Source organism: Myotis davidii, unplaced genomic scaffold (genome assembly GCF_000327345.1).
Source record: "Myotis davidii unplaced genomic scaffold, ASM32734v1 scaffold16, whole genome shotgun sequence".
In the NCBI taxonomy this organism is placed as follows: Eukaryota; Metazoa; Chordata; class Mammalia; order Chiroptera; family Vespertilionidae; genus Myotis; species Myotis davidii.
In genome coordinates this window covers 373,218-383,365 of record NW_006287821.1, presented here as the reverse complement: position 1 = coordinate 383,365, position 10,148 = coordinate 373,218, and positions in this window count along the sequence as shown.

Genomic DNA, 10,148 nt, shown 5'->3' with positions numbered 1-10,148 from the left:
CGTGCACTGGGTGTGGGTGTGGGGGCAGTGTCTCTCAGCCCAGCCTGCCCCCTCTCACATACTGGGAGCCCTCAGGCGTTGACCCCCATCACCTTCCAATCGAAATGAGGGTCCCCTGCCCAGGCCTGACGCCTCTGACAGAGGCATCAGGCTTGGGCAAGGGGCCAATCCTGCGATTGGAGGGTGATGGGGGTCAATGCCTGAGGGCTCCCAGTATGTGAGAGGGGGCAGGCTGGGCTGAGGGACACCCCCCCCACACACACCCAGTGCATGAATTTCATGCACCGAGCCCCTAGTGTTACTATAAGCCCCTACAATACTAAGACTGGCTCCCTTCTAGGAGGATAGCCAAGCTGTACATGCACTCACTTATTGCTCAGGTGTTTAACTCACTCTTTATTGCTCACTCTCTTCAGGCGTATTTCTCAATTAAAGGCTTTTTGTGGTGGGAGCATTATCAGGCTATCTAGCCCACAACATTGCCAAAGCCAGAAGTCCTGCAGAGGGCTTTGTGGGAATCAAATGAGAGCTCAGGACTCCTAAAAAGATGTGCCTATTAAAAATTTTAATTTAGAAAACAACTTACAGTCTGTGTTAACTTTTTCTCCTTGATTCAGGGATGCACTTCTTTCGATCCAATGGAACACAAGATCTTTCATGACTGTGAAGAACTGGCCCTGGATAAGGCTCTTCTTCAAGATCAAACCTCTTATTAAATCTGCCTGGATGGGAAAGAAGGTAGCTGGACTGAAGCGAGAGTGTGTGCAACTGCAAAGCGCCTTGGAGAAATCAGAATCTCAGAGGGAGAAACTGGAAGCCAAGCAAGTCTCCCTCATGTGGGAAAGGAATGACCTGCTTTTTTAGCTGCAGAGTGTGAGTAGCTCCACATTTATTCTTCAAATCAAGTTTTTCATTAGATTCTGTTTTGCAGGCAATGTTGACTTGAAAAAAAATAGAGGCACCTGCTTTTCAAATACTATAGAATTTCATCAAACGCAGACAATGGAAACACTTAAAAAGACACTCTGTTTCAATAGAGGAGTGATTTTATTGACAAGATGTCTTTGAAAAAGAGATAAACTATTAGATGGGTTTTAACTATATAAAAGCACCATGATCTATCATGGGAGCCAGCCAGGAAGCTCTGGGTTTTAATTTAAGTTCTTCATTTAGCTCATGACTCATTAACAAATCAAAGCACAGGATTTTCATAGATCTTCAGGATTATTTTAGTATGGACCTAGTTGGTTTCCTTGATTTTGGTTCCTATGTCCCCTTTCTCTGGTTCAGATCAACATTATTAATCAATTTAGTTCTTTAAAACGGCAGTTCTCAACTTTGAATTTGCATCAAAATCACTTGTGAAGCCTTAAAATCAAAAGAAAGATGCCTAAACCCTACTGTCAGATATTTGGATTAGCAGGCCCTATGTGGGTCTAAATCAGTGGTTCTCAACCTTCTGGTTCTTTAAATACAGTTCCTCATGTTGTGACTCAACCATAAAATTATTTTCGTTGCTACTTCCTAACTGTAATGTTGCTACTGCTTTGAATCACAGTGTAAATACCTGATATGCAGGATGGTCTTAGGCGACCACTGTGAAAGGGTCGTTCGACTGCCAAAGGGGTCGCAACCCACAGGTTGAGAACTGCTGGTCTAAATAATGTATATCGGTGATTCTGATATGCAGTCAGGACTGAGAACCATTATCTTAAATAGTTCTTTTCTTTTTTTTTTTTTATGCAAAAGCAAGAGGTTCTTTATTACAAGCGCAGCGCAGGGGCTCCCAGGCAGGCAGGCAGCAACCCGAGGGAAGTGCTGGCTGACTGGAGCCTTAAATAGTTCTTCTGTGATGAACAAGCTTCAGTTCCTGCAACATGTGCATTGTAGACTCCAAACCCTTGGCCCAGGCATTGGAGCCACCATTTCCATTAATGCCACTGTGCCATTATTAGTCCCTTTCACAGTCCTCCTCGCTAGCCACTGGGACTTCTGTTATCCCCAAACATCCCAAGGCAGGGATAGGATCGTATCCACCTTTATGGTATTCTTCGCCCCACTTAGAAAAATGCTAAGTTAAAAAATAGTAGGCTCAAATATAATCATACTAGAGGCCTGATGCACAAATTCGGGCATGTGTGGGGTCTGGGGGGACCGGCCAGATCAGGGCTGATTGGGCAGGGGGAAGGGGCCATTGGTCAGCCCACCCTGACCCCTAGTTGAAATTCTGGTTGAACTCTGGGTGGAACTCCCAGCTGAGAGGGCAATTTGCAGATTAGCTTTTTATTATATAGGATGAATAAAATAGTTTCTCCTATTCTCTGAACATACTGAAAACAGAAAATTGAGTAATTTTAGACTGATCCAAATTATTTTTTTATTTTGGGGCTGTGCTATCCATCAGTGTTTCAGTAGGCCATATTCTACATAGTAATTTAGAACCTGCTCTGCTTGTTACCCTGGGGTAAATGAAGATCAGTTGTCTTCATCACATTTCTGGTACATATTTAACATAGCTAGAACATTAGACTATATAGAATATTTAGAATACATCAGCCTTACTGGGGATGCTTGTTAGAAACATAAATTTCTGGTCCTCCCTTGAAATCTATGTAAAGACCCATACCATGAGAATTACAATTTTAATGTCATATGTAGTTTGGCTTAGGGGAGAGGCAGCTATGCATGAGACCTGGCTTCCCAGTTTTCATCATTCTTCCTTTTGACAGAGATAGTAGCCACTGCTACCTGGGCTGACATGGGAAATAGAAATGGACCCAAATTGTGTGGAGGGTGGTGGGTCCAAGCCTGGGACACATAATAAAAGATTAGTGTGGTGAGCATGGGAAACAACATGGAAGCCAGTTCCACAGCAAACCCAGGAAGTGTAAGATGAGTTCAAATTGTAACTGTGATTAAAAATGTTGACAGAGCCATGAAATATTTTATCATCATTTATTTTTTAAGGGACACAACACAGTAGGGATCAAGGAAACAAGGAATCATTCACTTATTAAAAATACCTGCAAAACTCAGAACCCATTCCAATTACCATTGGGGACAGGGTATTTCTACGTTTCAACTGCCACACCATTGCTCAGCTGGCCCCCAAGTCCTGCCGTCAGTTTAATGAGGGGATCAATGATGGTGAATTGGACTGCCCCCTTCATTCAGTGATGGAACAAGTCCTATACACATGCTGAATGGAATGAGTGAACAACTGCTCTGCTCCTTACCCTGGGGTTGAATGAAGATCAGTTGCCCCCGTTATTTACCAAACATTGGAAAATTCTCTGGTTTGTATGGACCCTTCTGCTTTGACGTTATTGTTGGTTTTAAATTTAACCCTTCCCTTTGGGTCCTCAGTGATATTGGAGATTTATTACTCTGTACATCCCCCACCTGTGCTGCTTAGAGCCCCTTTGGTTGGCCCATTCTTTGCCAGGAGTTAGCCAGAAACCAATACCCTGGGGTTTTTTTGTTTTGTTTTTGCCTTTTTACTGCTCTTAATCTAACTCTAAGCCAGACAAATAGATGCATAGTTAATAAATTGCCCAAACTAGCATATTGCAGAGGATGAACAAGGTCTAGGCATGGAGGAAGATGGAGGTCTGTGTAAAGTCATGTTGCAAGAAGACCTACAATAATTAAGAACTTGCTCACAAAGGGGAGGTTTTATTTAGCCTCTAATGGAGATAAATTAGAGGGGTTCAAAGTTATAAAAGGTGCTTTGTAGTGAAAAGCAATCAGCTCCTTCATGTTTTACCTGACCCCTAACACAAGAACAAGGGTCACTCAGAGTTGGAGAGTACATTTGGAAGGATAAAAGGAAAGGACATTTTATGCTCTACAAGTATATCTTTTGGAATTTACTGCTGGCAGAATCACTGAGAAAAAGATTTTAGATGAAAACAGTAAAAACTAGTTAGTGACTGGCAAGTAATCCTATGAATTCTGAATTCAGCCTGTGAATAATCTATAGCTCAGCTCTCTTTATTAGAAGATGCCAATATATATTAAGCAATTACATCAGGGGGCGTATAATATTATAAATATTCGGTTGTCTGGGAAAATACTTCTTAAAAAGATTGTATTCTGAGCAAGTATCAGCCTCAAACACAATGCCCAGTGGATGCTTCCAGAAGCTGTGATTTAAGCAGGACACCCATGATTTCTGGAGGCTGTTAGCTCCTTCAGGCCACCAGGATTCTATTAAGTGCTTTTGAAGAGGTAATCTAATCTACCGAATGGCCTGAAAGATTCAAAGCACCTCCAAACACTGCAACTCTTCTACTTCTCAACAATAGGATCAGGGCAACTGGGGATATTATTTCAACTGCTTAGGAAAGAAGGTAGGTGAAAGTGCTGGGCAGAGGGCAGGCAATTATCTCTTTGCTGGTGTTAAGAAGCATTTTCGCCTAGCTGATAAATTACTTCCAGCTGTTGGCAACAATTTTCTCCTCATCATGGCAGGAGCAAGAGACCCTGGCAAATGCTGAAGAGCAGTTCGAGTTGCTGATTAAATCCAAGATCCAGCTGGAGGCCAGAGTCAAGGCCCTGTCCATACGGGTGGAGGAAGAGGCGGAGATAAATTCTGAGCTGACTGCCAGGGGGCGGAAACTCGAAGATGAATGTTCCGAGTTTAAGAAAGAAATCGATGACCTGGAAACAATATTGGTGAAGTCACAGAAGGAGAAGTGTGCTACAGAGCACAAGGTCCTTTCTCTATAATGTTAGGAAGGCCTGGATGCCTGAATGCCTGAATGCCCCTCCCATGCAGAGTTCGGTAGCAGACGTGCTCTGCTTAAATTAACTAACACAGTGGTCTGCAAACTTGACAACAGTGGGAGTCAGAAATGGCATAATATGAAGGGTCTGATGAACTGTGCTGTCCCAGCTCAAATTTCCAGCTTGATTTGTGCTACCCCACTAACTCTCCCCAGCGAAACCTCTTCATTTGTCTTAATCTCATTGCATCTGACATCTAATTGAAAGAGCGAAATGGTTTCATGGGGCCTCTAAGTGTCCTTTGTTGGAAGGAGAGTGAGCATGATGCAGTTTACTGAAAGGAGATTTGGGATGTGTGTGAATCTCCAGCTCTGTCATTGATCTGGAGTTTGACGTTGGTATGCCAATTTAATTCCAGTTAAGGACTTTGCTGTTTTGACTTTTAACAGTTGAGGGTTTTAACTTGCACATCTGTGTATGGATTTGAAACAGCTGAAGAGTCTGTATCAAACTTCTGATAAATAACCAGTCTCCAGAATGACACTGCAATTTTGACAGATGATTAAATAGCAACTCCTGTGCCATTGGTTTGCTTTCATAAAAAGAACATGGGTCTGAGATAGGCAGCTTCCATGTTTGCTTATTTTATCAGCTGGACCTCATCTTTAACTGCCACTATTTTTGGACATTGATGCACCACCAGATTAACATGTGCCCTCTGAATATTCAAAAGAAGGCTCTACCATAAGTAGTGTTCTTGTTATACAATTATGTGGCACTCTCAAAACTGGCCTTCCTGGGAGCTATATTGACAATATTTGATTAACCAAAGTACCCCATTCCCTGACCATGACCACTGTTTGTTAATCCACACCAGTGGATACTTTTCCCATTGATTTTTAGAGAGAGTAGAAGGGAAGGAGGGAGGGATAGAAGGAGGAGAGAGAGAAACATCAATGTGAGAGAGACACATTGATTGGTAGCCTCCTGTACATACCCCAACCGGGGCCAGGGACCAAACCTGCAACCTAGGTACATGCCCTGGAACAGGATTCAAAACCAAGACCCTTCAGTGTGAGGGCCAATGCTCTCACTGCTAAGCAACACTTCAGGGCAGTTACATCAGTTTGTATGTGTGAAAGAAAGGGTGGATTCAGAGTTTTTGAAAGTATATGAAAAATTTGGCTACATTTGGTTCTTTATGACAATGGATAGCTCGTAAGATTTTTTTGTGTGTGCTAGAAAAAGGGAGAAGATGATCCTTAGCATTGTGCCCAACCTTTCAGTGAAAGCTCTAATAAAGCTGTTATTGTCTTCTTCCCACAGGCCAAGAACTTGAGTGAGGAAATGGAGTCTCTAAATGAGGATATCAGCAAACTTAACAGCCAAGGTTGTGCAGGAGGTCTGTCAGCAGACCCTGGATGACCTGTACACAGAGCAGGAGAAACTCAGTAACCTGAGCAAAGCCAACTTGAAACTTAAACAGCAAGTAGATGAGGTAAGAAGTGCTCTGGCTAGCTGGCTAGCTGTCTGTCTACAGATATACAAACCTCCAACTTTTATTTAGTTAATTTACCTTGACGACTTCAGGAGAACTTAGTAGCATGTTTTGTTTCCTTCATTATTAGAAATAGTGTGCTTTTTTTTCTTAATGTACATTGAACCACTACAGGAACCACTATAGTAGAGAGAAGCCCCAGCGTGTAATCTGTCAGTTTTTAAATGTAAATTTCATACAACCCTGGGCAGTCTGAGAACATTGGGATGGATCATGAAGTGTTATCACTCGAAGTGACTACTTTTCCCCACAGAACCTGGTATTTTGCCCCACAGATAGGCTGGTACTCTCTTTATCTGGCACTGATGTTGAAGGATTGGCTTAAAGGCCTGTCATGTCTCCAGTGGGACCTGAGGTTTATTTCTAGTTGAAAGAGATGGAAGTCACAAGTTGTGTTCTACATACACTATTGGAAAGTATTTGTAAGGTTCCAAAGATGGTGTTCTGTTCTGCTTCTAAGTACCCTGTGATAGCAAGTTATCAGACCAGCCTCAATGGATAGCTTCATTGTTCTTCCTTTCCCTTCCCCAGCTGACATACTGTGTGCTTTACCTCTCTTATTAGTCCCCACAGCTTTGCCTTTATAAAATTGCTGACAAGGGTGGATAGGTTTATTAATTATTATTATTATTATTATTATTATTATATTACCGGCTTTTTCCTCAAGTCTCTCTATCAATTTCTTCTATTACTTATTAGTTTTCTCACTTCTCTTCCTATTTCTATTGATTGTGTATCTCACAAAGCCTCTATATAAGTATTTATTGGTGTCACATAGTGTTCTCTCCTGCAGTTTATCTACTTTTAGATTTTTACATACAACTTTCAGAAATTCTCCCTCCTCCACCCATTTAAATTTCATATTTTTGCTCTTTACTTCCATTACTAAAAAGTAAACATACCAATGAAAAAATAGCTATATTATAACTGTTATCTAGCCTGTTAAATTGACCTCAATATCATTATCAGCAACATTAATTCAGACAAAACTAGAGTATTCTGAGCACTTTGCTGTGGTACCAAAGTATGACCTAATGTAATGGACTAAAAGAGAATACCCAGGGAGTTAAGGAGGTATGCAAATCATGGGAGACATGTTTGAAATGGCCAGTACTGAGCTGGGAAACTCAGGACAGCTGTGGAGACAGGTTTACATGGTATTGCCCCAGGGATCAGAGCTTACACACCTTTGGAAAGAATTTACAAAGAATATCTTGGCTTCTTATGAAGAAACATTCCCGAGTAAATGGACTTATCCACCCATGAAATGAGCTGCCATATGAAGAAGTGAGCTTCCCATCACTGGAAAACGATCAAACAAGGTGTCACTGGCTGTGCCAAGCCAGCTCAGCCAAGGGTTCACAAGCCTGAGTGAGGGCAGCGAATGGATGAAGAAATGACAGACAAAGAGAATAAGCTGGGTCTAGGTGGATCTTCCTGTGTCTGGCTGAGGCCTCAGAGAGAGATCCAGAGGCAAGCTGAGTCTTTATTTTATAGTCAGAGGTAAACAAGGTAGTGGTCACCATAGTTACAATATTCTTGTGAGTTTCACTTGTTTTGGCAGCACTTGCTGCACCTCCCACAGCCCATTAGCTACCTAGGAAGTATCTAGGGAGTGTCATAAGGTCAAGCCTAATTATACTAAGAAAACTGTGCCCTCTAAGCTGGGACTTGTTTGTGGCTTTGCCAACAGGGCAGTCTGAGGCTTAACCCTATAGCTGCACCCTACAACTGGCCATTTATTATTGGTTCCTTCCTTAGGATGGAATGTGTATTCCTTAATCTCCAAAGTTTTCTTCCATCCCTGTGATTGCTAGATTCCTTTGTTATCCTATTGATACGTTCAATATTTATTTAAAAATACTAGTATATACATAGCGGTCCTGGCCAGGTAGCTCAGTTGGTTAGAACATTGTCCTGATGTGCCAAGATTGTAGGTTTGATCCCCAGTCAGGACACATGCAAGAAACAACCAATGAATGTATGCATAAATAAGTGTAAAAACAAATAGATGTTTCTCTCTCTCTCCCGCTCTCTTTCTAAAAATCAATAAACAAAAAATAAAATATCTACAGAGCTGGAAATCATTTCAGAATCTGTGCTTCTATTTTTTTAAATTTTCCAAAAGGGAAGTAATTAATGAGCACATCTAGTGAAATATAAACTTTACCTATTTATTTAGCTAAGTAATTATCTTCTTTTGCCAGTTTGAGGGTGCCCTTGAGCAGGAGAGAAAGGCGAAAATGAACATGAAAGGGAAAGGCGCCAACTGGAGGGCGATTTCCAGCTGCACCAGGAGAGTGTGGCACCTGGAGAGCAGCCAGCTGCAGCTTACAGAAAAGCTGAGAAGGTAAGCCACCTTTGTGTTGACATGAGATTCTGGGAGAACTAATATTGGAAGAAACAGCTTTCTTGTATCATTTATCCTCACAACTCCTGGGCCAGATCTCTCAAAACCTGAAGGGGAGGATAATGAGCCTAGGAAATAGATTTTTTTTTTTTTTGCTGGACTTTATTATATAGTTGTAAAAAGAGAGTCAATGCATAATCTAGAAGAAAATAACTGAGAAGGCATCTGACTAGCAGATATGAGTGAATGGTCTAAAGCATAGGAGATGTGAATTATTGAGGCTACAAGTAAAAAAAAAATGTCTTCTACTTATGATGAGACTAATGGCATAAAAGTAAAAATAAATCAAAATAAACAATGGGCCCTAATTTGAAGTCTTATATATATATATGGGATGTCCCGAGAGTGTATATACACACTTTTTGTATAATTATAAAGACAGTGTTTATTAAAATACATTTCATTTTCAAAATTGAGCTATCAGCTTTAAAGTGTGTATACATTTTTGGGGGACACCCTGTATTCTCTGATTACTTAAAAATATACTTGTTTTCCAGATATACTCTATTATTTATGTTGCTATTTTTGCTATATTAATGTTAAACCTTACAATCTAAAGCAAAACATCACACAACCAAAATTAGTGGAATCTCAGTTCATGTGGATCCCGAGGTCAAGATAGCCATTCTAGTTTAGTTTCACAATGCCTTGGAATGGATTTTCTCACCGTGTGCCTTTTGTCTTCCTCTGTTTAGCTAGACTTTCATTGCACCATGAGGGATTTTCAAGTTAATTTGGAATATATCCAATGAGGGGGAAACAGTGAGGTCCGAGAGTAAAAAACCTGGAGCATATTGGTCATTAGGACCCACAGTGAAAAAGAAGAGTCAACCGAGCAGCTGTGATGCTGGTTTTCCTGTATGTGGACATGGTTTCCATTATACATGCCTGTGGTCAGGCGTGATTAATATTCTATTAATAAGATAGTTAACTTGATGAGTATTTGGAAAAGATGAAATAAGTAACCTTACGAATGTAATGGAACAGTAAAAGGCAAAATGATGAGTCTTCTCAGCCTTTAATTTTGAAGACAGTTTTTAAGCTCAGCAAAGTAAAAATGATAACCATGTTCTTCCAGGTCTAAGAGCACTGGCATTTTAGAAATCCATGTTTGCAGAAAGTTGTAAGTTTATTATAAAAACTTTTCCATAAATGAAACTAAATATGGAAGCTTAGTACATGATAAAGATGGCAATTCAAAATATTGATGACAAGATAGGCTACTTAATAAATGATGCTGAGATTATTAGATATTCATTTTCTGAGGTAAAAGTTAATTTTCTACTCATATTACTTACACACACAAAATCCAGTTGCATTCAAGAATTCAATGTAAAAATCTACACTAATAAAAGAGAAAAAGGGTAATTGGCGTACAATGATACCCTTTTCATTGGCTAATCAGGGCTATATGCAAATTAACCGTCAACAAAGAGTGGCAGTTAACTGCCA